The following is a 14,063-nucleotide window of genomic DNA, read 5'->3' as shown; positions in this document are numbered from 1 at the left end:
CCACCCTATGGAGCAGTGAGGCATGAGCAGAAGTCAACTGTGGCTGGCTCTGGCTTGTGAACTTTTTATGACTATGCTGTTGACAGCTGGTGTTTTGCTTTGCCTTTGGAGAGAGCAGGAAGGTCGTGGTCCTACTCCTAGAAGGTGAGAACTGGAAGTATATTTAGGACCCATCTATTCCCCCTGTAACAGAGGGAAATGATGAGGCTTGGAGAGGCAGGGACTTGCCCCGACCACAGAGCAAACCAGCTGGAGGTGGAGAGAGGCAGGATTCTGGGAGCAACGGGTCATTCCCTTCCTAGTCTTGTGTTCCTCCCAGACCCCAATTCTCAGGGAGGGACAGGGACCTAACGTTGCTCAGCTTCTGTCTGTGCCTCCTTTACTACACATGAGAAAGAGGAATCTGTTTTTCTCTTTGTCCATGATGGACAGAGCAGAGACCAGCCAGGCGGTGTAAAGCCGAGTGGACGGGAAACTGAGTTGAGAGAATTTGGGCTTCATTGGGAGACCATGGGTGTTAGCGTCCATTTTGCTACCAGTCCAAAGTCTGTGTGCCTAGCACTTTGAAGGGCCAAAATTCAAAATGTCAGAGTTTGGAGTAAGAAAAACTTTATTGGGCTGGCCCGGTGGCTCAGGCGGTTGGAGCTCCATGCTCCTCACGCCGAAGGCTGCCGGTTCGATTCCCACATGGGCCAGTGGGTTCTTTACTACAAGGTTGCCGGTTCAACTCCCGCAAGGGATGGTGGTGGGCTGACCCCCCTGTAACTACCCACAGCAACTGGATCTGGAGCTGAGCTGCGCCCTCCTCAACTAAGATTGAAAGGACAACAACATCACTTGGAAAAAGTCCAGGAAGTACACACTGTTCCCCAATAAAGTCCTGTTCCCCTTCCCCAATAAAATGTTTAAAAAACAACAACACTTTATTGATCGAGAAGACACCAACCAAATGGGAGTCCTAGTGGTTTCTCAAATCCATCTTAAAAAAGTTCGGGCTTTTTATGTGAGGGGAAGGGGAACTAGGAGGGGGCCAGAGGTGACTGACCACCACAGACACCTGGGTGCCAGCAGGTTTCCAAGGAAGGCTGTGCTAGTTGATGTGAGTTGGGACACAAGTTCCTGCAAATTTTTGATAAACAATACATACTTCCCTTACCTCCTCAAGCCCCAATCATAATTCCTCTAATGATTAGCACATCTAAGGATGTGCAAGACTAAGGAGAAACTATTAGCCTGAAGGCCATGGGAACAACACAGGCTTAAACAAGATGGAGTCACAGAGGCCGAACATTTCACTCTGTTACAATTTGATTTAGATCAGGGATTGGCAAATATTTTCTGTTAATGGCCAGGTAGTAAATATTCTAGGCTTGCGTGCTGTATAATCTCTGTTGCAACTCTTCAACTCTGCCATGTAACTCAAAAGCCGCTGTGGACAATGTATAAACAAGTGGACATGGCTGTGTTTCAATAAAAATGTATTTATAAAAACAGGCAGGAGGCTGGGTTTGGCCCATGGGCCAAAGTTCATGGTAGTTGGTTGATTTGGATGGTGGTGGTGGCTTCCTGTATTGTCATCAATACCATTATTTGGAGCCTAATTGTGGAAGGTCTTGGATGCCTAGAGCACTTGCTGGTAACACAGAGCCCTTAAGAGATTCAAAAAAATAGTAATATGATTGTTTTCAGTTTTCTAAAAATTTCAATAAGTAATATACTTATTGATATGGTTCAAAATTACACCAAAAAGTTACAGAGAAAAGTGTCCCTCCCATCCGTTTTAGTTACCCATTTTTGTAACCAACAGCAACCAAAGAAACCCATTTCCTGCACTGCCTCCCATAGGTAGTCGATAATCTATCCATAATTACACAAATGCTATCGCCCCCCCCTTTATACTATGAACAGCATTCTGCATCTTGCTGTTCTCAATAAAAGATTGTTCATATACAATTTTGGTAGTTTTACTCAGCATTAACAAATTAATTTCTCAAATGTCTAGGGAGGTTTGACATTTTCATGATGTTGAATCTTTCTAGTCAGGAATGCAACAGGCCTTTCCATTTGCTCAGATATTTTGTGTGCTCAAGTATTTCATATTTTATTTCTCTTTATCTTGAATATTTCTTGTTGAATGTCTTCCTAGGTGTTTTAGATCTTCTTTTATATCTTCTGATTATTGTTGACATATACAAAAGCCATCTTACTGAATTCTCTTACAGTTTAGAATAGTGTTTTGATTAATTTTCTTTGGGGTTTCCATGTATATAATCATATTATCTGCAAATAATTATTTCACCTACTACTTTCCTGTTTTTATACGTCTTATTTCTTTCTCTTGTCCAATTGGATTGGTGGTCCTCCAGAAAAAGTGAAATAATAAATGGAAGACGACTTTGTATTGTTTCTTACTTTAATGAAAGTGCTTCTGGAAGATGACCTTTCGGTTGTTTTTATAAACATTCATCTTATTCTGTTTTGTCAAGAATATTTACTAAAAATATATGTTGAGATTTATCAAATGTCCTATTAGTATATATTGATAAGACTTTTTTTCTCATTTTATCTATTAATATGGTGCGTTATGTTAAGAGTTCCTGATATTAAACCATCCTTGCTTTTCTAGAATAATCATTGCTTGGTTATGATTTAAAATGATTATTAATGTGTGGTTGGATGGTGTTTGCTTATATTTTATAGCATTCTTGCATTAATATTCACAACTGAACTCAGTCTGTAACTTTCTGTACTGGGTGTGTTAAGCCGGACGCCTGAGATGACCTCCAAGCAGAGGTGTGCAGGAGGTCGTGGGACCTGTGCATCTGCTGCTCAGGGGAAAGGGCCAGACTAGGGAGAGAGTTCCGTGAGCTGTTTGCATAGAGGTGGTATTTCATACCAGGAGACTGGATGAGATCAGCAGGGACTGAATGGAGAGAAGAGGAGGACTAAGTCCTGGGGGTCTTCCACATGTTCCAGTCAGCCTCTGAGGAGGAACCAGCAAAAGAAGTGGAAAATTATTTGGCAGTAAAGAGGAAAGAGGTACCGATCCCAACTATAATATGGATGAACCTTGAAAACATTATGTTGGATACAAAAGGCAACATATAGTATGATTCCATTTATATGACATGCCCAGAATAGGCAAATCTATACAGATGGAAAGTAGATTAGTGGTTGCAGGGGCTGGAGGGAGGGTGAGGATGGGAATGACGCTAATGGGTAAGGGTTTCTTTTCTTTTTTTAAAAATTAGTTTCAGATGTACAAAACAATGTAATAGACATTTACACCCCTCACAAAGTGATAGCCCCTCTCCCCAAATTTACTACCCCTCTGACAGCGTATATAGCTGTTACAGTTCCATTGACTCTATTCCCTATACTGTACTCCACATCCAGTGACTATATATATTTAATTATAGTTGACATTCAATATTATTCAGCTTCAGCTTTAGGTGTACAGCGCAGTAGTCAGGCATCTAAGGGTTTCTTTTTAGGTGACGCACATGTTCTAAACTTAGATTGTGGTGACAACTCTGTGAATATGCTAAAACCATTGAAATGTACACTTTAAGTGGGTGGATTTTATGGTATGTCAATTATATCTCAATAGAAATGTGGGGGGGGGGGAGGGGGGAAACCAGAAGAAGTGGCCAGAATGTAGAAAGAAACTCTGGTGACTGGCACGATGAAGCTGGTCCACCCTGGGTCAGGGGTCAAAGCAGTCCCTCCCTACCCCGTGGGAGGCCAGTTCTCACCTTTTTGGCAAAGTGGAGGAACATTAATTGGGGACAAGAGTACTTGCTGGCAACAAGTTCAATTCTTGTACATCATTCTTCATTGCTGGAAGTACTGACCTGGCAGCCAGAAAAAAGGGTCAATGTTAGGAGGAACACCTCTCCGGGAGGAAAAGATTTACTGGCAGGAGGTGAAAAGGAAAAGGGGTGGGCCAGGCACTAGAGCCTAGACTAGTCCAACATACTCATAAATCAGCATGCAGGATTTAGATACGGGATATCGGAATTGATGAATGAGGTTCATGTCATGGGGGTCAAGGGGTAAGGAAGGAATGGTTCTGCAAATCTGCCCTCCCCCCACAACTGGGGCAGTCGGAAGTATTTGTTGGGACCACCGCGTGTGTAAAGGGCCGGCCCAGGCAGGCCGTGCCGGGCAATTAGTCTGTACGCGGGGGGGTGGGGGTGCGCGCCGAACCGTGCACACGCGCAGATGGCCCAGTGGGCGTGCCGGAAGTGCTGAGGTTAGACAGGGCTGTGAGCTGGAGGGCGCTACTGGGGTGGCGGGGGTGTCATCTTGCAGGAAACAGGATTTGGTGAGGAAGAGGGGAGGCTATTCCAGGCAGATGGAGGTTTGCGCTGCCAGAGTCATCCAGATGCCACCGATGTGGGGCTCCGGCCAGTGGAGGCGGAGATTGCTGAGGATGCTGGGAAAAGGCGACTGGTGGAGGCGCCCCCGGAGGAGACAGGCGCCCTGGCTCAGGTGAGGGGGTCGGTGGCCAGTGATGCAACCGGAAGTGTGAAGCGCAGGACACTGGTAACGAGTGAATGAGTGACCAGTTCGTGGCCTGTGCTGGTTTTTCACTCTCTACACCCATTTTAGTGCTGGCCCGATTTTCAAATGAAGAAAATTGAGGCTCAAAAAGTGGAAATGACTTGTTCTAAATCCCAGAGTTGGGACGCAGCCGGGATTAGAGCTGGGTCTCCTGATTCCAAAGCCAGATCTGGAGCTTCTGTATTAGAGTTTAGGGGCAACTTTCCTGCACAGGATCAGATATTAGTATTTTCCGCTGTGTGAGCCAAGAGGCAAAATCCAGGATATTACGTAGGTAAGTACATAATCTACGAAGAAATAAAGCATATTTCTATACATTTTTATTGACAAAAACTTTATGGACACCAAATTTAAATTTCATAAAACTTATGTGTCAGGAAATGCTATTCTTTTGATTTTTTTTAACCACTTAAAAATGTGAAAACCATTCTTTGTTCAAGGGTCATACCGAATCAGGCAACAGGTCAGATTTAGGCCATTGGCCATAGTCTGCCAACCCCTGGTCTAGATCTGTGCTGGCCAGTACAGTGGCCGTTGGCCACACGTGGCTGCCGAGCACTTGAAAAGTATCTAGTCCGAATTGAGATGTACTGTAAGTGTAAAATCCATGCTGCATTTCAAAGAGCCCCCCCCCCAAAGAAAACAGTAAAATAATTTTCTATATTGATTACATGTTGAAATTATAATGTTTTGGATAGATTGGACTAAATAAAGTAGTTTATTAAAATTAATTTTACCTGTTTTTTGCCTTTTTACTAATTGTCTAATAGTCTTTTAATGTAGCTATTAGAAAATGTTAAATTAGACATGTATTTGCATCATGTAAAGAAAGCTCTGCTTGGGGAGTGAGGTTGGGGGACACGGGGTGAAGGACCTCTCCATTTGTGTTGAGGGACGTGGGAGGAGGTGTGGCCTGGCATTCAGGAGTGGAGTGTGGGGCCATATGGGGACAGTGCATTTAAGGAGAAGTGGTTGGGCAGGAGGTATGCAGTTCGAGATGGTGGTAGGGCTTCAGGGAGTAGTGGGATTTAGTTATTTGGGGGGCACTTCTGAGACGCTGTGGGGCAAGGTAGGTGGCAAGAAGCAAGAGGTTGTTGAGCAATCGGCCAGGTGAGGGAGTGTGGGATGAGGACCCCGCATGAGGAGCTTCTATCTCTTGACCTTCCTGGATCAGGAGACAGTAGGGTCTTGTCTTCCATTCTGAGACTAGACCGGGCCCCGGACTTGGAGAAGTGATTGGGCCAGTTCACAGACGGAATGCAGACATAACTCTCACCCCAAGGATCCTTCCTTTTCACAGCAGGAGAAGGCTCATGGCTATTTCCTCCTCAGCCCAGCATGGGGAGTCCTGCCTGTTCCCACCTTGTGCTGGGAACAGACGTGGCTTTTGGAGCTTTGGCTCCCTTGCTGTTCATGCCCAGGAGCATGTGGCTTCCTGTTTCTCGGTGTAGGACAAAGGTGGGTTTCTGTGTCCTAATTTGTGCTTCGTCCTCAGCACTTGAGGTGAGAGGATGAAAACCTCACATGCCTCTTGTCTCCCATCTCCAGGTGCTGTGGCTGGAGGGGCTGGTAGGACACTAAACGGGGAGGCCTGGCTTCCAGGCCTGGTGCTGCTGGACGTGTTACTCCCTGCTGTAGACTGAATGTTTGTGTCCCCCCCAAATTTGTATGTTGAAATCCTAACCCCCAATGTGATGGTATTAGGAGATGGAGCCTTTGGGAGCTCCCATGAATAGGGTTAGGGCTCTTATAAAAGGGACTCCAGAGGGCTCTCTCACCCCTTCTGTGGGGACACAGTGAGAGGACAGCTGTCTATGAAGCAGGCTCTCACTAGACACCAAGGCCGCCAATACCTTGATCTTGGAGTTCCCAGGCTCCAGAACTGTGAGAAATAAATGTTTATAAGCTACCCAGTCTTTATAGTATTTTGTTACAGCAGCTTGAACAGACTAAAACACTCCCCTTCTCTGACCTTTGGTTTCCATCTCTGTCAATAAGGGGTTTGGACTTGATCTTTGAAAGGGATCATCTGTCGATCACTTTCTGTCCATTAAGGACTAATGTATTAGAAGAAATGGACAAACAGTCCATGCTGCTAGAGGCAGGTGTAACCAGGAAGCAAGGGGGCTGTCACCTATGGTGTGGTTTTCTCCTTGAGAGAGGCAGACATTGTTTACCCGCTGCCTTCCTTGCCAGGCCCAGCTTTCAAGGCCCTCCACTGGGTGGTTCTGCTCCAAATTTCCAGCCTTAGTGCCCATCCTGCCCTATGCATGGAGTCAGGATCAAAGCCACACATGGACACAAAGTTCTGCCCACTCCCCCTCCTTAATATCTCTCATGTACCCTCCTTTCCACCCATCCCCTGGACTATTGCTGGCCCAGTACTCAATGACTTCCTGTTTCCTGGGGATAAAAGGAACCCTTTGTCATGGCATGTAAAGCCCCTGCCCAACTGCACGGTCTCAACTTCTCTCTGTCCTATGGGGCTACTTGCAGTTCCTCAAGCAGCCGGGGCTTTTTCAAGTCTTGATGTCCTCTGCCCTTACCTGCTTCTCCCCCATCTCTGCCTGGAGAACCCCCCTTCAGTCTTGTTGGTGCTTCCCCAGGTGTGTGTTCCTGGGGGAAGTCTTGTCCTTCCCACCCATCTCCCCAGCTTGGTTTAGTGCCTTCCACAAGTCCCTGTCCTCCTGTGCTTCCCCAATACAGCATTCATCTCTCCACCTGGCAAGTAGGCTCAGCTCCTGGGGCAGAGGTGGCTTCTGATAATGGAGGCCAGCAGGTTACCCAGATGGGTGCTCAGGTGACATTCTCTGAAAGGCTGGCTGACTGAAGGAAAGCTTTCAGTGTCTCCCTTCATTGTCATTAGCATGCAGTTGGTTGAAAGCCTATTGTGATGAAGACTGGGCACGCAGTCTATCCTTGCCTAATTTATATAAGCAACTGAGCCCATTTCTCGGAGTGCCTTGCAGCAAGGTGAGGCTACATGACAGAGTTCCAGCCAGTGGAATGTGAGTAGAAGTGGAGTGTGCCGCTCCAGGCCTGGACCATGAAAACTCCCACACTAGTTCCTCCCTGCCTGTTCCCTCTGACAGCTGAGTGCAGATGAAAAGGCCTGAGGGCATGGCCGAGCCACAAGATGGAAGGGGCCTGGGTCCTTAAATGACCACGTGGAGGAGAGTTGCTCCTCTGGCCTGAATGCCCACCCAGGACTGTTAATCTGTAAGAAACAATCTTGTATGGTGTTTAGGTCTGTTTGTTACCACAGGATAGCCCACCCTGACAGATATTCCTGTTGTCCAAACCTGAGAGCAGGTGACAAGGTAATGAAGGTACATTCAGGCCTAGATGGTGGATCGGATAGGGGGATGTGAGGGAGAGAGGGGTGTCCAGGCTGACCTAGCCACGTTCCTAGCCTGCACTGGTGGCTAGATGGTATGGGCATTCTCTATGGCCAAGAACACCGCAGAGCGTCTCGGCTCAGGGGAATGTCATGTGCTCAGTTTGGGACATGCTGAGGTTGAGGTCCTTAGGTGACAGTTCAGTAGAGATACTTATGCATTAGAGTTCAGGAAATGGGCATGGGCATGTTGATGGCAACTGAAGCCGAGGTCTGAATAAATGAGTGAACAGATAAATTGTTCGGGAATCAGAAACAGATGCTAAACCAAAAACAAAGAGACTCCAGGGCCCATCTTTTGAAGAGGCACTGCTGCCTCTCAGGGGGAGCCGAGCGTTGCTGTTTTATAGGTTTTCCCTGCACCTGGTCTGCAGCAGTGGGTCCGAAATCTGTCCCTATCCCAATGCCCAGTGCTTGGAACGCTTTATAAAAGTGAGAGGGGCCTGGGAATGTGAAGTTTTAAAAGCTATGAAGGATTGTGACATGAAGCCAGGCTGGGCCCCTCTGTGTGCTGTGTCCCCTATATGCAGCCTTGCGGGCTCCTGAGGAGACCGGGAGGATGAGGTCTGTACATTGAGGTTTAATTCCATTTAAGTGTCCCAGGTGTCTCTGATTGGCCTCTGGTGGGCAAAGGCTACCTCTAAGACTCAAGCTGGGCATGGGTGGCTGTTGCAAGAATGTGACCTTGCGGGGATCACCAGCTGGTAGAGCTTCTCTAGACCTTCCACGTCTGTTTGGGTGATTGGATTTGAGACATAGTAGGGGAGCTCAGCAGGGGGAGGAGTCTTCCCTTAGATTCTTCTCTTCTCACTGCCAGTAGTTCTAACAGCTCTCATTCCCCCTGCTACCCGCCAGGCACCATGCTAAACACATTCTCTGATTCCTGCAGCAGTGCTGACAGGCCAGTATTGTCATCCTGTTTGAAAGATGAAGAAACCATGCTTCTTGGAGGCCTGGCTAAGGATTGACATCTCAGATACTTTCCATCAATGACAGTGAGTGTAGGGACCCAGGAGTAAGATGACAGGACCTGGTGGGGGCTGGTGTGAGCTGGACAGCACCTGCCCCACCTGCTGGGGGGCAGTGGGTCTCAGCTCCTATGGACACGTGGAACTGTGGCCCACTGTGACTTTATCTAACAATTTTCCAAAAGTAACTGGAAATAGAACAGTTTGTAGAAATATACTGCGTAAATGTTGGCAAATAATTTGTTAAGATGTTCAAAACACTGCTGGGCAAGCAAGCACATGTGAGTCAGATCCAGCCTGCAAGGAACCCGTTTGTAACCCTAGTGAAGACATCTTTTATTCATTCTGCAGGTATTGGGGTGCCTACTAGAGGTGTCAGAGTGAAGGGGACAGACCTGGTGCTGGGGCTCATTGAGCTCATGGTCAGTGTCAATATTGTGTGCTCTGTGCTCTGAGAGGGCCCCTTCTTTGGGGGGCATTACAGAGCACTTCCTGGAGGAAGTGGAAGTCTGATGGATGGTGTATTAGTCAGCTAGGGCTGCTGTAACAAAGCACCACAGCTAATGTACACCACAGTGGTGTACAGCAACAGAAATTTTTTGTCTCACAGTTCTGGAGGCCAAAAGTCCAAAATCAAGGTGTTGGCAAGGCTCTAGGGGAGAATCTGTTCCATGCCTGTCTCCTGGCTTCTGGTATGGCTGGCAATCCTTGGTGTTCCTTGGTGCTATGGACTGAATGTGTGTGTCCCCTCAAATTCAAATGTTGAAACCTTAATCCCCAAGGTGATGGTATTTGGAAGTGGGGCCTTTGGAAGGCAATTAGGTTTATATGCGGTCATGGGGGTGGTGCCTCATGACCCCACCCTTATGATTAGTGAGTTTTTAAGATGAGACCAGAGAGAGCGTGCTTCTTTCTTCTTTCTCTGCCTCTATCATGTGTAAACTAAGAAGCAGGTTCTTACCAGACACCAGATCTGCCACCACTTGATCTTGGACTTGTCAGCCTCCAGAACTGTGAGAAATAAATGTGTGTTGGTGGGCCCCGTGGCTCAGGTGGTTGGAATGCCGTGCTCCGAACGCTGAGGCCACTGGTTCGAGTCCCACATGGGCCAGAGCGCTGCGCCCTCTACAGCTTAGACTGTGAACAACAGCTCTCCCTATAGCTGGGCTGGGTGAGTGGCCGGTAGCCTGCGAGACCTGCGGTGAGCTGCTGTGAGCCTCCAACCGACCACTGGCGACCGACTGCCTCAGCCCCGGGAGCGCAAGGCTCATAACACCAGCATGGGCCAGGGAGCTGTGTCCTACACAACTAGACTGAGAAACAACAGGCTTTAACCGGAGTGGGTGGCAGGAGGTGGAAGAAGGGATAAATAAATAAATAAGTCTTGTTTAAGCCCCCAATCTGTGGTGTTCTGTTATAGCAGCCCGAATTCCCTAGGACACTTGGCTTGTGGCTACATCACTCTAATCTCTGCCTGTCATCACATGGCGTTTTCCTTGTGTCTGTCTCTGTGTGTCTTCTCTTCTTGCAAGACACCAGTCTTAGGGCCTCCCCTTCTCCAGTTTGACCTCTTCTTAACTTGATTACATCTGCAAAGACCCTATTTCCAAATAAGAAAATATGCACAGGTACCAGGGGTCAAGACTCGAACATATATTTTGGGGGGACATAGTTCAACTCACAACAGATATGTAGAGTAGGCAGGTGGAACTTGGGGAAGAGTATTGCAGGTAGAGGGACCATCAGGTGCAAAGGCACCTCCAGAGGCAGAGGGGGTGCAGGGGAGTTCTAGGAAGTAAAAGAAATTAAGCACAGCTAGAGTGGAAAGTGGTCATGAGATGCGGCTGAAGTGGCAAATGCCGGGCCTCACAAGTCATGTGGAATGGTCAGGTGTGGCTAGGCTGCAGAGATAAACCCCCAGCTTAGCAGCTTGACACAGTGCAGGTTCATTTCTCGCTCATGTCAAGTCTGATGTGGGCTGAACAGCTCTTCCTCATAATGTAGCTATACCATCAGATCACATGGTCTCCAAGGGAAGAGAGGTCTGGGGGAGGCCCCAGCCTTTGCTGCTCAGGCCTGGAAGTGACCCTTTCACTCACAGACCACACAGCAAGGGAGGCTGGTAGGGAGGGGGCTATGGATTTCTGTGATCCCAACTATCTCTTTTACCCGAATTCAGGGTTCAGATTTAATTCTCAGAGCACCGGGAAGCCAGCCAGTGTTTTCATGCAGTGTGACAAGATCCAACTTGTGTTTTTTTTTTTTTTTTTTTTAATTAAATTTATTGAGGTGACAATTGTTAGTAAAATTACATAGATTTCAGGTGTACAATTCTGTATTACATCATCTATAAATCCCATTGTGTGTTCATCACCCAGAGTCAGTTCTCCTTCCATCACCATATATTCGATCCCCCTTACCCTCATCTCCCACCCCCCACCCCCCACCCCCCTTACCCTCTGGCAACCACTAAACTATTGTCTGTGTCTATGAGTTTCTGTTTCTCATTTGTTTGTCTTGTTCTTTTGTTGTTTTTGGTTTATATACCACCTATCAGTGAAATCACATGGTTCTCTGCTTTTTCTGTCTGACTTGTTTCGCTCAGCATTACTCTCTCAAGATCCATCCATGTTGTCACAAATGTTCCTATATCATCTTTTCTTACTGCCGAATAGTATTCCATTGTGTATATATACCACAACTTCTTTATCCATTCATCTATCGAAGGACATTTTGGTTGTTTCCATGTCTTGGCCACCGTAAACAAAGCTGCAATGAACATTGGAGCACACGTGTCTTTATCTCTAAATGTTTTCAGATTTTTTGGGTAGATACCCAGGAGAGGGATTGCTGGGTCATATGGCAATTCTATTCGTAATTTTTTGAGGAACCTCCACACTGCCTTCCATAACGGCTGCACCAGTCTGCATTCCCACCAACAGTGTATGAGGGTTCCTTTTTCTCCACAGCCTCTCCAACATTTGTTATTATTTGTCTTGTTGATGCTAGCCATTCTGACTGGGGTGAGGTGATATCTCATTGTGGTTTTGATTTGCATTTCTCTGATGATTAGTGATGTTGAGCATTTTTTCATATGTCTATTTGCCATTTGTATGTCCTCTTTGGAGAAATGTCTCTTCAAGTCCTCTGCCCATTTTTCAATTGGGTTGTTTGTTTTTTTGTTGTTGAGTTGCATGAGTTCCTTGTATATTCTGGATACTAGCCCCTTATCGGAGGCACTGTTTGCAAAAATCTTCTCCCATTCAGTTGGTGGCCTCTTTATTTTGTCAATGGTTTCTTTTGCTGTGCAGAAGCTTTTAAGTTTCATATAGTCCCATTTGTTTATTTTAGCTTTTACTTCCATTGCCTTTGGAGTCAAGTTCATAAAATGCTCTTTGAACCCAAGATCCATAAGTTTAGTACCTATGTTTTCTTCTATGCAGTTTATTGTGTCAGGTCTTATGCTTAAGTCTTTGATCCATTTTGAATTAACTTTGGTACATGGTGACAAATAGCAGTCCAGTTTCATTCTTTTGCACGTGGCTATCCAATTCTCCCAGCACCATTTATTGAAGAGGCTGTCTTTGCTCCATTGTATGTTTTTAGCTTCTTTGTCAAAAATTATCTGTCCATATTTATGTGGTTTTATTTCTGGGTTCTCAATTCTATTCCATTGGTCTATGTGTCTGTTTTTCTGCCAATACCATGCTGTTTTGATTATTGTAGCCCTGTAGTACAAGCCAAAGTCAGGAAGTGTGATACCTCCATTATTGTTCTTTTTCCTTAAGATTGCTTTGGCTCCAACTTGTGTTTTTGAAAGTTTCTTCCGGCTAGAGCCAGAGTCAGCCCTGAAGCAGGGAGCTGGAGCCTGTGGAGCTGTGAAGTGGGAAGTGGCCTGGGTGGGAGTCAGCCATCGCAGTCACAGCATATTTGTAGTTAACGCCTGCAACTGCCACCTTGCGGGCTCAGCCCACACCCCCCAAAGAATGTGAGAAAAATTAATGTATGTAATCTAAAAATCTTTGAAAACACATTTTGTGTCCATTCTCTTTGTTCTACACTGGTGATTGTACATATTTTACACACATATTATCTGGCAGCCTGAATCCCCAAAGTGAGGGGACTATACTCTATACTCTGTGGGCCTCTTAAGGGACTTTCAGGGGTAACTGGGCTCTTTGCTGATTTGAGAACCTTATTGTGGAAGATGCTTTCTACTTAGGGTCTGTTACTGGGACCCAATACCAAGAGTGGGGATCCTTGGGTCAAAGGGACTTCCTGCTGTTTCCAACGTACCAGTACCTGGCTCTGGATGCAATATAAAAGCATTCTGGGCTGAGACTGACCCCCACTGGTCTGCAGTTCTTTATAGTTTGTAAAGTATTTTCTAAGCCATTGCTTCATTTGAGCCTCAGAATAATTTAATTTGATACAAAATCTAATTTAGGGGCCAGCCCGGTGGCTCAGGCGGTTAGAGCTCCATGCTCCTAACTCCGAAGGCTGCTGGTTTGATTCCCACATGGGCCAGTGGGCTCTCAACCACAAGGTTGCCAGTTCGATTCCTCGACTCCCACAAGGGATGGTGGGCAGCGCCCCCTGCAACTAAAATTGAACATGGCACCTTGAGCTGAGCTGCGGCTGAGCTCCAGGATGGCTCAGTTGGTTGGAGCACGTCCTCTCAACCACAAGGTTGCCAGTGTCGACTCCAGCAACGGATGGTGGGCTGTGCCCCCTGCAACTAGCAACGGCAACTGGACCTGGAGTTGAGCTGCACCCTCCACAACTAAGATTGAAAGGACAACAGGTTGACTTGGAAAAAGTCCTGGAAGTACACACTGTTCCCCAATAAAGTCCTGGTCCCCTTCCCCAATAAAATCTTAAAAAAACAAAAAAAATCTAATTTAGACCAAGGAACTCAGGAGCTCAGAGATCCTTCAGCCAACAATAGCCAGGAGCCCTGGAAACAATGTACAGTTGGGAGTGCTGGCTTTGTGGTCCCCGTTTTAGATGTGTGATTTCAGCATTTTCCTGTATAAATTATGGATAACCACACAAAAACGTTGCTCCAATAAAGCAATGTTGGTGAAAGCATTTTGCAAACTGAAGCATGGTCCAAATGTTGTCAGACTTGG

The 14,063-nt window shown here is 46.4% G+C and overlaps 1 long non-coding RNA gene across 1 annotated transcript; it reads left to right on the top strand.

Moving 5' to 3' along the window:
• Positions 1 to 4,243: 4,243 nt before the first annotated feature.
• LOC109434214 (uncharacterized) lies at positions 4,244 to 6,475 on the top strand. The gene is made up of 2 exons (XR_016021337.1): positions 4,244 to 6,024; positions 6,115 to 6,475. It is a non-coding gene; the product is annotated as an uncharacterized LOC109434214 (long non-coding RNA).
• Positions 6,476 to 14,063: the final 7,588 nt, after the last annotated feature.

Source organism: Rhinolophus sinicus, chromosome 5 (assembly GCF_057876585.1).
Source record: "Rhinolophus sinicus isolate RSI-liver-muscle chromosome 5, RSI-T2T, whole genome shotgun sequence".
Lineage (NCBI taxonomy): Eukaryota > Metazoa > Chordata > Mammalia > Chiroptera > Rhinolophidae > Rhinolophus > Rhinolophus sinicus.
Note: the sequence above shows the minus strand (reverse complement) of the source record. Positions and strands in the feature narration are given on the sequence as shown.